We start from the raw sequence: 8,929 nt of genomic DNA, 5'->3' as shown, positions 1-8,929 counted from the left end.
CCATTATAATGAAATACTATGAGTATGAGTTTCTAGATGAACAGGTAAAGTATATCAATATTATCAAAAATATTAACTAGTGTAAAAATTACTAATAATCAATGTTCTAATTAACGTAACTCGTTACTTAAGGCGGCAATTTTGTATATAATTCATATTTTTATATGTATTTTCTATTATTATTTATTTTATACACAATATGAGTTAATGCGGCGTCTTGGAGCAATGACCAGCTTTTTAGAACCTAATAAGTATCACAAAATACTTTTAGTTTTTAATATATATTTTTAACCACATATAAATAGTTAACTTGTATAAAAAAATAATAATATTAAAAAAAAGTAATTAAAAAACTATTGTATTGTATAGAGATATCCTGAGATTTTTTTTATTTATGATAATTCTATATGTACCCCAAATTATTTTTTGTATCCTCTTTGTAAGTGTAAGTGTCTCTATATCCTTATAATTTGGCAATCTGAATGATGGGTACCTACCTATAATAACACCTATTTTAATTTGAATTGTTGCATTAAAAAACTCTAAAAAGAAAATATTATTGTATGGAACTCTTACTTTGTCTAAAAACTTAAAGAGTACATTAGGATTCTGTATGATTAAGTAATTATGTAGTTAATGCAATGATTTGGCACATGCATCATTTTTTTTATTGATTTAATGATGAACTTTAGTTACGTCTACAGCTTTAGGAATATTAGGTTTATTTTATTTGTTTAATGAATATTAGGTTTATTTTGATTTTTTTTTTATTTTTATCAAAACGTTGCTTTTGATAAACTTATTTATCAAATAGATATAGTTTTAAATTTATTTATCAAAATGGATGATTTAGTCCTTTATTAAATAAATAAAAAGAACATTGCGGCCAAACTTTCTCTAACAACGAACGCTCGCCACACCATTCAGTGTCATCTCCGGCCACACCAAACGGCAACGACTCCACCTCTGTCCACACCTTCAGCCGACAATTCCTTAGGTTCGTTTTTTCTACTGCATCTCATGTTCAGTTTTTTAACTTTCATCTTCAATTTATGCCTTGATTAAGTTTATTGATTATGTTTTTTGAACACCAAGTGCCTGAACATTCTATTGTGATTTCGAATTTTTCATTGCTTCAGTGATAACTATGTCATTCAACAATTAGCCATCTGTCTCCATGTAGAGTTTTTCATTGATTTATTTTTGAACTTGATTAGGTTAGATTTATGATTGCTTCAGTATACGAGGTTATTTTATTTTGTTTGCTTATGTATTCTTGAAAGCATACAAATTGATAGTATGTTTATATTTTCTAATGTTTTTGGTAGATGGATGCTAATGTCAAAGAGAACAAATTGTGCAAGTAGTTAATTGGAGCAAAAAAACTTGCACATGTGGTAAGTGGAAGTGTTTTTCTCAACTTCCTCATGAAATGTATTGGCCACAATCATTATTGAATATTGTGATACTTGGGCATTTGAGTTTTCTCTACTTCTTCACGAAGCATATTGGCCACAATCGTTGTTTATATATTACTTTAAAATTTAAACCGCTTTTTTAGAAACAATCAACCATATATTAAGAAAAACAAAAGAAAGCACTAACAAAACGATAGAGCAAAGCAATTACAAAAAGTTCATGGTTTTGTAACCAATTAACCCAAGACAAAATATATTTTCATTTCATATTCAAAATCCATAAAAAAACAAAAAATATTAAATGGAATCAACAATATCACTTTGTCTAATTTTGCCCTGTGAAACCCGAAATTTTTTCCGTTATCCTTACTCAACTTCCGTTAATCAAATTTGGGGTTTTATTTAATTCCGTCAAATTTGATAGTTTGGGAAGGACTTTACGTTTAAATAAATCAATTCGGATTTATTTTCGTTCATGTTAGTATTATTTTTGGTCTAACGGAATATTCTAAACTCAGTTCGATCGAGTTCCGTATTCGAAAACGAGGTTTTCCAAGTCATAGTACAACATTCGGGCCATACACCCTCTCGGGAGGAGTGTACGGCCGTACACATGAGTGTGTGGCCGCACACCCATCTTCCAGCCGCACACTCATCCCTATATATATAGGGTGACCCATTCACTCATTTCTTTCTTTTGGCTGCACTCTACTTGCTCTCTCTACTTTCTCTCTCTAGAAACTTCATCCAAGAACACTCTAAGGGCCTCAAAAACGTGAATTACTCCATCATTCAGCTTGTCATACTGGTAAGACACCTTGATCTAAGCTTAAAACTCTTCATGTTCTTCGTGTTCTTCATCACTTGAAGGTGTACGGCCGCACACCTTCATAAGGTGGCCGTACACACCTCAAAAACCCTCCAAAGTGAGAGCTTGATCCCCTATCTACTAGTTGGACTTGGTATTGGCCTTGAAACACCTAAGAATCGACATTTTGGGCATGAATGAAGAGTGTACGGCCGCACACCCTTGTGTACGGCCGCACACCCCTCTGTACGGCCGCACACTCGCTTGTACGACCGCACACGCCCTCTGTACGGCCGCACACTCCTGTGTGCAACCGCACACACATGCTGACCGCACACCCTGGCCGCACACATACTCTTTTGGCCGTACACCTCCTTTGTTTGATCATATAGGGTCCCGACAAGCATTTCCAAGTCTTTAGGGTGTTTTCCCGTCACGTTTAGTCATGAAACACCCTAATTCTAACACATGTATGTGTTACTATATGTTATTAGGATCCACTTGAGTACGAAACATCAGTTGACACTCAGCACTCGTAACCGATCATCCGCTCGAATCATCCGTCAAACTGTGAGTTCATACCCCTACATTTTTCGTGTTTTTAATGTTTTCAGTGGGGAATACAAGCCAAACTCTAAGTATTTTGTTAAGTTTTAAACTTATTAATGCAGTCTAACGATTTCCACGTTTTATAACATATTCGGATATTTTATCTCTTTTTGTAATATGTTGAGCATAAGGGAAACTTCTATTTTGGAAATCCAACTTCTTAGCTTTCAGAAAGGTTTTTACAAAGCATTTTCCATAGCAACTCTAATAAACTATAATGGGTATAGTTTGGGATAACCCTCTAGGCAGTCTCTACTTAATCAGATTTCATAAATGAATATATATAAACTATGGCAGATTTAGTTTATGTTATATATTTTCTCAAGAGTATAAAGTACTATTATTCAAGGATAATTATTGTTTTATATTGTTTCTCACTAGTAAACTAGATTATACAGAATTGTGAGGCTCTACTTCAATACTGTACCCTTAGGGTATAGTGATAAATCCTATCTCAGTATAACCAGAGTCTTATGGAGGGAGAGCGTGAGATTTGTGAATAGACCTATTCGGGACTGACAATCCCACACCAGAACTGCTAGCTACAGTTAGGCAGGCATGCATGTGGTGAACAAACGTCATTTAGCTTAACGCCTAAAGAACGTTATAAAGGTCTCTCGGTCATATCAAGTATGCGTATACGACTCGCAAATAAGTATAAACTAATTTTGGTTTACGGACTCTATTCTTCTTCTGTTTTATTTTGGGTAATAAAACTATGTTCATATATACTGATAGTATTCCGGGATTTCTAAACTGGCATCTCTACCTCTAGGGCGGATATCATGTTTCCCAAAACTGATGGTTTATCTTCTAGTAATAGACTCTCTTTCAATACTACCTTTCATAAGAAAATATAGGATTTTCTTGAGGAACACTTTTCAAAAGAATCAAAGAAACATTTTCCACCAAAAACTAAATGCTTATGAACTCACCAGCTTTATGCTGATATTCTTTCAAAACTGCTTGTATTCTCAGGGAATTAGTAGACAGGTACTTCCAGGAATTCGGTGAAGCCGGAGCAATAAGAGCCATGTTTTCTATATTATACATATTTTTGATGTATTTAAAACAAGTTTCAAACTGATGTAAACATTTTTCATATTTGTATTCAATGTTTGGTTGTGTTTACTATGCTTGCTATACAAATGTTGTGATACTACGCATGACGTCCTCCACTCCGAAACGATTCCGCCATCACGGTTTCGGGGTGTGACAGATTGGTATCAGAGCCCTTGTTTATAGCGAACTAGTATACCGAACCTTACGTGGTATACAACTATAAACACTAAGGGGCCTAAGTGCTCTACACTAAAAGTATACTTTCAAAAATATAAGTATTTTTATAAAAGTATGCGAGCATGCATACATAACAGAATTCGTGTCATTAACAGAATTCCTGGCGACCCGTACTTTCCCAACCAAGGAGATGGCGGATGGTTCGAGCCAGAGCCAGAAGGAAACCATGAAATTCGTTTGGACGATGGCTTTGTCGTACCATTTCCTAAAGAGACTGACTCGGAACCCGAAGTCAAGAACCTACCCCAAGTGACCCCAATACCAAATCCTAACCCTCAAGTTGGATTCCAAGGTCCAACTCCTATGTGGGTCGGGAGTTTGAATAGGTGGAGCCACGAGCAAGACCAACCCCTCCCATACGACGGAAACCGCAACTTCTACAATTTGAACAAAGGAGGCCCCATGGATAGGGCCCTTCCAATCCCGATACGCCGAGTGGCTCGCAATGTGGAGCTAGGTATGGCAACCCTTCAACGAACTATGGAACTTGAGACAGACTCGGATGCCAACACCAACCACATTCGTAATCTTGAAGTTGCTCATGGGAGAACTATGAGGGACAATGAAGCTCTGCAGCGAGAGCTAGCTACAACTCGAGCATAGGTCATAGAGCTCCGAGCCCGCCAGTCAAAGTATGAAGGACGCCTGCTTGGCGTGGAGCGACAGCTGACCGAATTAGGGTTTCACTTGAGGAGTGTCCGTCGCCAATAGAGGAACACTCTACTCGTTCTTCCTTTCTGGTCTAAGGAATAACTTTCATGTTTATGTTCTGAGTAGCCCTTTCCCGTAAACATCTTTGTCTTCCATATTGCCGAAATTTTCTCTTTGATATTAGGACTTAGACCTATTGTTAGGCCCTGAGTTCCGAAATATGTAATCTCAGTTTCAGTTATGATGACAACAATCGTATTTCAGTTAAAGAATATATCATAGGATGTGCTCTTACCTTAGACTTTCATTCCTTTTCCCCATCGATTTCATATCAGTATCCATGAAAAGCTTCAATGTCCTAATCGACATAAGACGAATGAGCCTCACATCGTCCCAATGTCCTTTGCTTCGAGAAAGCGATTCGTCTCAATCGTCCCTCTGACGGAGTCCTCACTGGTTTCAGTGATAAGATCGTTCGAACCTTCATATCATTTCCTGCATCAAAGCCTAGGAGCATCTACGAAAGGAATGTTATGCATTCCTGGCTCGTGTTGTCGATGAGACGCAAAAAGTTAAAGACCTCGAGAGCATTTCCGAAGTCCGCAACTTTCCCGATGTCTTCCCCAAAGACATTCCAGGGATTTCTCCCGAGCGTCAAGTTTATCACACCCCGAAACCGTGATCGCGGAATCGTTCCGGGGTGGAGGACGTCATGCGTAGTATCACAACATTTGTATAGCAAGCATAGTAAACACAACCAAACATTGAATACAAATATGAAAAATGTTTACATCAGTTTGAAACTTGTTTTAAATACATCAAAAGTATGTATAATATAGAAAACATGGCTCTTATTGCTCCGGCTTCACCGAATTCCTGGAAGTACCTGTCTACTAATTCCCTGAGAATACAAGCAGTTTTGAAAGAATATCAGCATAAAGCTGGTGACTTCATAAGAATTTAGTTTTTGGTGGAAAATGTTTCTTTGATTCTTTTGAAAAGTGTTCCTAAAAAAAATCCTATATTTTCTTATGAAATGTGGTATTGAAAGAGAGTCTATTAGTAGAAGATAAACCATCAGTTTTGGGAAACATGATATCCTCCCTAGAGGTAGAGATGCCAGTTTAGAAATCCCGGAATACTATCAGTATATATGAAAGTAGTTTTATTACCCAAAATAAAACAGAAGAAGAATGGAGTCCGTAAACCAAAATTAGTTTATACTTATTTGCGAGTCGTATAACCATACTTGATATGACCGAGAGACCTTTATAACGTTCTTCAGGCGTTAAGCTAAATGACATTTGTTCACCACAGGCATCCCTGCCTAACTGTAGCTAGCAGTTCTGGTGTGGGATTATCAGTCCCGAATAGATCTATTCACAAATATCATGCTCTCCCTCCAGGAGACTCTGGTTATACTGAGATAGGATTTATCACTATACACCTAAGGGTACAGTATTGAAGTAGAGCCTCACAATTCTGTATAATCTAGTTTACTAGCGAGAAATAGTATAAAACAATAATTATCCTTGAATAATAGTACTTTATACTCCTGAGAAAATATATAACATAAACTAAATCTGCCATAGTTTATATATATATTCATTTATGAAATCTGATTAAGTAGATACTGCCTAGAGGGTTATCCCAAACTATACCCATTATAGTTTATTAGAGTTGATATAGAGCTGCTTTGTAAAACCTTTCTGAAAGCTATGAAGTTAGATTTCCAAAATAGTAGTTTCCCTTATACTCAACATATTACAAAAAGAGATAAAATATATGAATATGTTATTAAACGTGGAAATCGTTGGACTGCATTAATAAGTTTAAAACTTAATAAAATACTTTGAATTTGGCTTGTACTCCCCCGTGAAAACATTAAAAACACGGAAAATGTAGGGGTATGAACTCACAGTTTGACGTATGATTCGAGCGGATGATCGGTTACGAGTGCTGAGTGTCAACTGATGTTTCGTACTCAAGTGGATCCTAATAACATATAGTAACACATACATGTGTTAGAATTAGCGTGTTTCATGACTAAACGTGACGGGAAAACACCCTAAAGACTTGGAAATGCTTGTCGGGACCCTATATGATCAAACAAAGGAGGTGTACGGCCAAAAGAGTGTGTGTGCGGCCAGGGTGTGCGGTCAGCATGTGTGTGCGGTTGCATACAGGAGTGTGCGGCCGTACATAGGGCGTGTGCGGTCGTACAAGCGAGTGTGCGGCCGTACAGAGGGGTGTGCGGCCGTACATAGGGGTGTGCGGCCGTACACTCTTCATTCATGCCCAAAATGTCGATTCTTAGGTGTTTCAACGCCAATACCAAGTCCAACTAGTAGATAGGAATTCAAACTCTCACTTTCGAGGGTTTTTGAGGTGTGTACGGCCACCTTATGAAGGTGTGCGGCCGTACACCTTCAAGTGATGAAGAACACGAAGAACATGAAGAACATGAAGAACATGAAGAACATGAAGAGTTTTAAGCTTAGATCAAGGTGTCTTACCAGTATAACAAGATGAATGATGGAGTAATTCACGTTTTTGAGGCCCTTAGAGTGTTCTTGGATGAAGTTTCTAGAGAGAGAAAGTAGAGAGAGCAAGTAGAGTGCAGCCAAAAGAAAGGAATGAGTGAAGGGGTCACCCAATATATATAGGGATGAGTGTGCGGCTGAAAGATGGGTGTGCGGCCGTACACTCCTCCCGAGAGGGTGTATGGCCCGAATGTTGTACTATGACTTGGAAAACCTCGTTTTCGAATACGGAACTCGATCGAACTGAGTTTAGAATATTCCGTTAGACCAAAAATAATGCTAACGTGAACGGAAATAAATCCGAATTGATTTATTTAAACGTAAAGTCCTTCCCAAACTATCAAATTTAACGGAATTAAATAAAAACCCAAATTTGATTAACGGAAGTTGAGTAAGGATAACGTAAAAAGTTTCGGGTTGTCACAAAGTTGAATCCCGTATCGACTTGATATCTGTAGCTACTCTTATAGCTAATCCTTCATCTCATCTGGAGCTGAAGAAATGGGAGAGTTACTTAGCCAGCCCGATGGGCTGAGCAAACAAGAGTTCTTAAACTTATGTGAACTTTGTGTGCTCGAATCTTTTCTATCCTTGCTAAGACCACATCATGGGGATGTGGGTCGAATCAAAGAGTCAGTTAGCAAAACGGGAAATATCAATGCATAGACAAACATTTAGGATACATACAGAGGCAACCATTGTTGCTCACAAACTCTTTTCTTGACATATAGCAGATCATGCCTCCGAAGAAGCAGAACCAATCCACCAGTAAGGCACCAATCCTCCAGATGGACTCAGCTAGGTTCCAAGCTACTGTCACAGCAGTCGTAGCAGCCGCTCTAGCTGTTCTTAATGCCAACAACCTAAATGGGAATGGGAACGACTTCCACGCCTCAAGCTGTAACAACACACCAGGAAATCAACAAGGGCTTGTCCAAGAGAACACTCCAACTCCCAAACCTAAGAGCGCCAAACGGAAATTTTGGTCCGAGAGGAAAAACAAGTCGTCTCAGAAACTTGCCAAGAAACGACAACTCGAGATAACTTCTACAACCGCCACATCCGCCCAACCAGTGCCAACGCCAGCGCGGCAATATGCTGGAAAACTTCCAACTTGTGAGAAATGCAACTTCCACCACTTAGGAAAGTGCTGCGAACTTCGATGTGAGAACTGCAATAGGCGAGGACACACCACGCGATACTGCAGGGCACCTGCACAGCCAAACACCTCGATTCCAGGCATACAGATGGGTCAGGTTTGCTACAATTGTGGTGAACCCGGACATTACAAAAGAAATTGTCCAAGGATTAAGGATGGCCAGGAAACTTGTTCCATACAGACCCCAACTCAACACATCACTTCCACTACCGATGCTAGCTTAGTTCAAGTGTGCGGTACATGTGGAGAAATGGGATATTTCAAAAGAGACTGCCCAACAGAGAAGAACAATGAGGAAACGGGAGGAGTCTGACCTCAGGGAATGAGGAAGCATCAAAGAACCCTGCTACGTTTTGGTACGTTTCCGAAAACCCCAATAATTGCTCATAATCGTGATTATCTCCTCGTCCAAATTGAATCACGATGTTCTTATAAGATTTGA

The 8,929-nt window shown here is 38.4% G+C and overlaps 1 long non-coding RNA gene across 1 annotated transcript; it reads left to right on the top strand.

Annotated features, from left to right (window-relative positions):
* Positions 1-904: 904 nt before the first annotated feature.
* LOC145124238 (uncharacterized) lies at positions 905-3,868 on the top strand. Its single transcript, XR_013715556.1, has 3 exons — positions 905-997; positions 1,329-1,397; positions 3,814-3,868. It is a non-coding gene; the product is annotated as an uncharacterized LOC145124238 (long non-coding RNA).
* Positions 3,869-8,929: the final 5,061 nt, after the last annotated feature.

This window comes from Lactuca virosa, chromosome 7 (genome assembly GCF_052849685.1).
Source record: "Lactuca virosa cultivar CGN04683 chromosome 7, Lactuca_virosa_CGN04683_v6, whole genome shotgun sequence".
NCBI lineage: Eukaryota > Viridiplantae > Streptophyta > Magnoliopsida > Asterales > Asteraceae > Lactuca > Lactuca virosa.
Note: the sequence above shows the minus strand (reverse complement) of the source record. Positions and strands in the feature narration are given on the sequence as shown.